At 38.9% G+C, this 7,032-nt stretch overlaps 1 long non-coding RNA gene across 1 annotated transcript; it reads right to left on the bottom strand.

Annotated features, from left to right (window-relative positions):
- Positions 1-326: 326 nt before the first annotated feature.
- LOC112180198 lies at positions 327-1,202 on the bottom strand. Its single transcript, XR_002928142.2, has 2 exons — positions 922-1,202; positions 327-825 (listed from the first exon to the last, which is right to left on the bottom strand). It is a non-coding gene; the product is annotated as an uncharacterized LOC112180198 (long non-coding RNA).
- Between the last annotated feature and the right edge of the window lie 5,830 nt (positions 1,203-7,032).

Below are 7,032 nucleotides of genomic sequence, written 5' to 3' on the forward strand. Positions count from 1 at the left end.
ATTGATGACTTGTTTGCTAACTTAGAGTGGAAAAGTTCCGATTGTTTATAGAGAAATTCTCGAAGAAAATGAAAATAATGTATCTCTGTTCTTTCAGCACAATCTAATTTAAAAGAAAGTAAGATGTTCCTTTATCTTTTTCTTAATGTGGATCCCACTTACATTTTGAGTCCGTTTGATATTTGATTAACTCAGATAAATTCATGAGTTAAAATAGTTCATTTATTTCCCTCATTCTAAGTAAGTAAATATGTCATAGGCTGATAGGCATTTACAAACAATTAGCCTACCTAAACTATTTGATATTCGATAGATTTCATAATAAGTAAACAGCAAAAAGATTAATATCACCTGTAATTAAAAAAGTCTGTGTTCCTTGTCAATCATAGGGAATATACTTCATTACTTCGAGCAAAAACAAGAAAATTATACATGATCGATATGGTTATTCCATTGCTCATCTTTCTTAGCAGAAACCGAGTTACTCAGTGGATAAACGGGTTGACTCACTCTTGTGCCATTATCACCATCTTTCGAATTACAGATATGAGAGACCACCAAAGAGAACCAAACAATCACTGGTGTAGCAAATAGAATAAGACCAAAGGGCACCATCCACAGTTGACGATATGAAGGATGATACTGATACTCCCACCAACCTAATAAGAGTCCTCCTGCAACACTCACCAGAATCGAACCAAAGCAAGCTGCTCTTCTCTTCACCACCGATCTCTCCAGATCCGAGTAACTCGTGTCTTCATCTTCTTTGTAGGATCCCATTGATCACAGTTCGATCTTCCGATGTAACAAAAACTAATAACAATTCTGAGTTTGTGGAATCTAGTCAGTTATGACAAGAAAAAAGAGAAGGAAGCAACTGCTAGCTAGTTCTATTTTACAAAGATGTATAGAGAAGCATACCTTAGTGTTACTGATGATGATGAAGACGAAGAGCTGGAACTGGTGTGGAAAGTAAGTTAGGGGGTGAAAGTATAGAGAGGAAGGACAAAGACCCTGAGAATAAGAGGGAATGTAGGGTGTAGCTAGCTAGGGAGCTAAGAGAGCAAGAGAACCATGACATTGGGGCTTTGGATTTTGATGCATCATACAGTTATAGCTACAAGTAGAGTCTGATTGAGCTACACATCAGACGTGCCTTTCTATCAAAGTTGTTATTTGTTAATGCGAATAAATGTGAAGGAGAAAATTTGATTACGTATCAGGACTACACATAGCATTTTTGAAGCTATCTGGGGTAGATTTGATGTGTTTTCGTATATTATATAGTTTTGGTTCGTTTGACAAGTGACTTGTTTGTTTCGACTATAAACTGTTGGGGATTCTGGTTCTGCATAGCATGTAAAACCCTCATTTTTCAATTTTAATTTGTTCTTGTGCTAAGGGCATGTTTGCAATGCTTTTAGACCCTTCAAAAGCGCTATCCAAAAGCACTTTCCTATTGCTTTTTTTTTTTGTTAATAGATCAAGTCATAGAAATGCTTGACACTTGCTTCTTCAAGATGCAAGACCAAGTGATTTTTACGAAGGCTAGTATATATCTAGCTCTTATTTCAAATGATCATCATCGACCAACAAAAAACTCTTTTGCAGAATTCAAAGGGTATATATGTACACGTTCTGCATGTAAACCATTGGAATGTTACCAAGTTTTTTGTGTTTTGAACAAGAAATCGCTACTATGCAAAACCCCTTTTTGCAAGCAAACGTGCCCTAAGGTGCCTTGCGTAGCTGGCAACATTAGAGGTTGAACTTAGAGGCCTCGTCCACAGATTTTTTTTTTGGAGAATTTGATTAGAAAAGAGTTGGATTAATGGTTTGTTTAGTTTCAGTGTCTATAAAAGTTGTTTTTAAGTAGTGTTCAATAAGTCAATATCTAAGCAGTCCTCAAGTTAAAATGAAAGCGATATTCCTCTAATATAAAGTCAAAAATCTAGGATCTACCCCAAGCCTTTTTAGGTACTTGAACGACGTAGAAAATTCTGTTTTTTCTTCTGAAAAAGTAGGATCATATTGTGATTAATATGGCATCCAATGCTTTTGCTTAGTTTATCTTTTTAATATGAAATACAATCATATGTTCTTTTTTTAATTGGGTTCTAACCTACAGTTTCTGTCTATTTTTCTGCATATTTATAGAAGAGAGGCTTGAAATCAAAATCTTTTTCAACGAAGTGGTGTTAGCTCAGTGGTTAGAGCGCACACTACATATGTACAAAGTCATGGGTTCAAGTCACCATGGCGGTAGGAGTGAAACCCTTTGATTATCTTTTAAGAAAAAAAGAAAAAAAAAAAAAAAGAGATCATTGACAAGTACGTACAAAACATAAGAATATATATAAGCCTAAGGAATTGTATAAACAATGTGTTCATAGGTAAAAATAAGTGTTTAATAGTAAAGAATACCCTAGTAGTTACTCATCGAAACAAAAACAATAGCCTAGTAGTTGAAGAGAAAATAATAATATACTTGACAAGAAGATGATGGGAATTTTAAGAAGGTCAACGTGATATGTAGAGAATCTGAGAATGTGCAAGCTTTCACTAGCTATGTAGTTGTGCAGAGTTCAACTTGGGTATAAGGATCTTCTTACCTCCAATGGAAAAGAAATTTGGTTGCAACCGTACCCAAAAGGAAGACACCCGCTATCGGCAATAACTAGGGTTGGTCTATTCTTCACTCTTTCATATGATAATTAACTATCATATTTAGAAGAAGCTATAAATATATATGATTTATATATGTTTTTTTTTTTTGGTCATAATGATTTATATATGTTATAAGAAATGAACTTGCTATATAAAACTAGTTTGGGAAGAATGCGAATTATTCCCCAAGTTTATCTAGTGTAGATTGCAAAATGATTTAATGAAGGTAGGATCGAATCGTTGTCAAAAAAAAAAAAGGTAGGATCGAATCATTTGGTTGGTTGAGAGTTAACAAAGTCTGTAATGACTAATAGCCAAGATAGTGAGATACATGCTCTATAGGCCTTCTTGCTCGAAGTTCTCTGGATCAAGGAAGTATTAAGGTGCTCTCGTACGAAGCTAGGCCACCCTCGTCCTGATGCTGGTTTTCTCATTTTGTTCTTTTTTTTTTTTTTTTTGCTGGTTTTCCAGGCCATGTCTTCGGCAACAATTGAATCTTTCCGATCTCATACCACTGCTATGCTTCCAAGGGCTTTTCATCCTGTTGGAGTGGGGTGGTCGGCTTCTCTTGACCTCGATTGAAGGCAGGTTCTGTTAGGTCACTCTACATTCTTCTTCTAAAGTCTGTTTTTGATGGGAACGCCCAGCTTCTCTCATCGACTTTATGTGGTGAAGGCTCGGCGTGGTGCCGGGTTAGTGGTGGTCGGGATTTCATTGATGGCGAGGAGTTATTGATACGCTAGGGCAGGCGTTTCAAGCTTGTCTGTTACTGATGCTGGTGTTGGGTTACTAATCAGGGTCCTTACCTCTGAGTTTGGGCTTTGGGGCTCAGTTTGTGCTAGGGCTGTTCTGAATTTTGTTGGGCTTCGCTTTAGTTAGTATTGATCTTGGGTAAGCTCCTCCTGCGAATGGTGGTCCTAGATTTTTTTTTTTTAATTTAGGATGGACTTCGATCTTAAATCCTAAGATTGTCTTCTTGGTTACTTGTGGTTAACGTTAGGGTAATTGTATCTAAGTTGCTTTAGGGTAGTCTTACATGGCTCAATATTGGCTTGGCTCGTAGAGGGTGAGCCATGATATGTTGTTATTACTTGATTTTATACTCTTAATGGATTGATACTCTTTCGTTTGAAAGAAAGAAAGAAAATTTGTTTTAGAGAAACGGGAATTGAGAGAAAATTGTTGTGTATTCTCATTAATAATAGGGGCATCTTTATATAGAGGATTACAATGCATAGAATCTGAATTGTATAAGAAAAGATAATCATACAATGAATGGATATCTCTAAGATATTCTCCGAGATTATCTCTAATTAAAACCCTATTACTACTAGGTCAAGTAACCTAGAGTTTAGGTCAGACACAATTTGGATTTACTTAAACACTCTCCCTTTTGTAGCCCAAACGCGGTGCTTCTCTCGTTGCCTCGTTAAAAACCTTGCCGAGTAACAAAAACCATGTGGGACAAAAATAACCTTGGTCGAAGGGGAAAAAGAGCACAACACACATTTCACATTTCGAGACCATACATGTAGGCATCTCCCCCTGATGACTACGGTCATGGGAGTTCGGATAACTTCCGCAAACGATCTACCAACATATTCCTCGAAAGTGGAATTTAGGCAATGATTTAGTGAGCAAGCCTGCCACACTGTCCTCAGATTGAACCTAGTTCACTTTGATCTTAACGAGAGTTTGTTGTTGCTGATTATCCTTGGTGTTGTCGCTTTTGATGTAGCCTTACTTCATTTGTTCAAAACAAGCAGCATTATCCTAAATGCTCGTAGGCTCATATGTGGTAAACTTTAAACCACAATTTTTCGAACATGCGTAATTTGGGATCCAATCCACATACATTCATGAACCACTTCATGAAGAGCAATGATCTCTGCATTGTTCGAAGATATAGCGATTAGGGTTTGTTCTGTAGAACTCCAAGATATCATGGTCTTCACTCATGGTGAACACTTAACCAGTTTGGAAATGACTTTTGTGTGAGTCAGAGAGATACCCAACATCAGCAAAACATTTCAAAATGCTTATCGTTTTGAGATGGGGATAATGGACGCAGGCCAGTGTTGGTGGCGTTCTTGGTGTGTGATGGGTCCGAATCCATCTTCTCTCTGTAGGGATAGAACGAGCCCATATCAATCATACATCTCAAGTACCGAATGATATCTTTTACACCAATCTAATGTCGTCGCATTGGCGCAAAGCTATACCTTAGCTAACAAGTTCACTACATATGAGATGTCCGGTCTTGTGCATTGAGTTAAGTACAATAATACGCCTATTGTACTCAAGTAAGACACTTTTGCCTCTAGCATATCTTCGTCATGATCCTTCAGATGAAGAGGATCATTTTCAAGATCAAGACTACGGACGATCATGGAGGTGCTTGAAGTTTTGACCTTGTCAAAATGCCTAAGCATCTATCAAGTATCAACACGATGCTCAAGTTCCAAACCAAGACATAATCGTGTTCTCTCAAAATCCTTCATCTCAAACTCATATTTCAAGTGTTCAGCGGTTTCCCTTAACTCTTTAAGGGCTTCTAATGAAGATCATGTCTAACTTGAACTGCGATAGAATCTGAAACTTGTTATGGAAACGCACATGCATATCCATTCCCAATCAAGTAGTCACTTTAGTGAGCGTTTCAATCTTGTTACAAACGCCCTCCGTGGTCTAGAGCCACTTGACTTGGGTAAATGAAGTCCACCATAAACCTTCATGTATATTCTGTATCTAGATCCCTATAGAGATACGTAGTGACCACATTCGTAAGCTGCATGATCAGTTATTTGGAAACTACCAAACTGACAGGGTAGTGGACTGTAATGACATCCATTACGAGAGAATATATCTCATCGTAGTCGATTCCAAGGCGTTTTGTGAGAAGCCTTGCGCCATAAGGCGAGATTGCCATATCTTTTTCTCATCATGCTTTCTAACAAAGACCCATTAGTCCATAGGTTTTATGTTAGGAGGTGTTGACATCACTGGCTCAAAAACCTTCCTCTTCGTTAGAGAGCCCAACTTAACCTGGATCGCATCTTTCCATTTAGGCCAGATTTCTCTACGTTGGCATTCATTTATCAACGGAGCGTGGTTCGATGTCATCAGACTCAACAAACTCATGAGCAACGAAATGCATGACTACATCATCAATTATGATAGAGTTTCTATCCCACGTCTCATGTACACTAGTGTAATTTTCATAGAGCTCTATATTCTCAGGAATAGGTTCTGATGTTGAGGCGTCCCCCAACGATAACCATAATTCGGAAGATTCTAATGAGACCGATTTTGAGTCTTGATGATCAAAGGATTGGAAGGTGCCAAAGCATCCTTCGAACCCATGGGCCTCCTACGCATCCTGGCAGGGGTCATGGCCTATAACACTAGAGTGCCATTCTATTTGGTGTTAGCGCCATGCCTACCTCCGTGTAGGGTGGCGCTATGTCCTCTCGTAGGGACGTCCATCCTTACAAGCATGTTTGCAGCATATTTGTGTGATCTCGTCACTTTAACGGGGATCAGATGAGACATAATGGGGACAGACCATGACAATTCATGTCGTTCCTGCTGAACAGTCGTGTTCTTATCTCCCCCTAACGACGGGAAGACTGTCTCATCAAAGTGACAACCCGTAAATCTAGCGGTAATGAGATCGCCTTGCAAGGGCATTAAGTGGCGGACGATTGTCGGAGTCTCGAATCCAACGTAGTTGCCCATTCGTCTGTAAGGACCCTTCATAGAGCGTTGTGGCGGCACAATTGGCACATAAATGACACATTCAAATATGCGTAAGTACGATACTTGTACCCAGTCACTAGCTGTAACGCAAAGGTAGATTGAGTGGTGGTGGGTCGTAGACGAATTAGCATAGCTACATGTGATATTGCATCACCCCAAGCGGATATAAGGAGATTGGTGCGCATTACCAATGTCCTGACTACCATCGTAGTCGTTTTTGAGAGACAATTTGGGTGTTTTCATGAGAATATGATGTCCAACATCAGTCCCATTGCAATATCCATCAAAAATCTTCGATGTAAACCATTTAGCATCGTCATGTCCAATTGAAGGAATAGGATGATCCGGGAAGTGAGCCCGTTGTTATATGATATGTGCTAGGAGTGTAGTATAAGCAGCATTACAAGTGGACAATGGCACAACACGTGACCAGCGTGTTGGCGTGTCAACCAACATCATGAGATATTTAACCGTCCGCAGGTTGGTTGAATCAGTCCACAGAATCCCCATGGATTTCTATATAAGAACAGAACGAGTATTTTCATATCCTTTGCATAGGACGGTCTCAGTCCTAATTTCCCTAATGAACAAGCTTTGTAAACGAGC

The sequence above is a fragment of the Rosa chinensis genome, chromosome 1 (assembly GCF_002994745.2).
Source record: "Rosa chinensis cultivar Old Blush chromosome 1, RchiOBHm-V2, whole genome shotgun sequence".
NCBI classification, from domain to species: Eukaryota; Viridiplantae; Streptophyta; class Magnoliopsida; order Rosales; family Rosaceae; genus Rosa; species Rosa chinensis.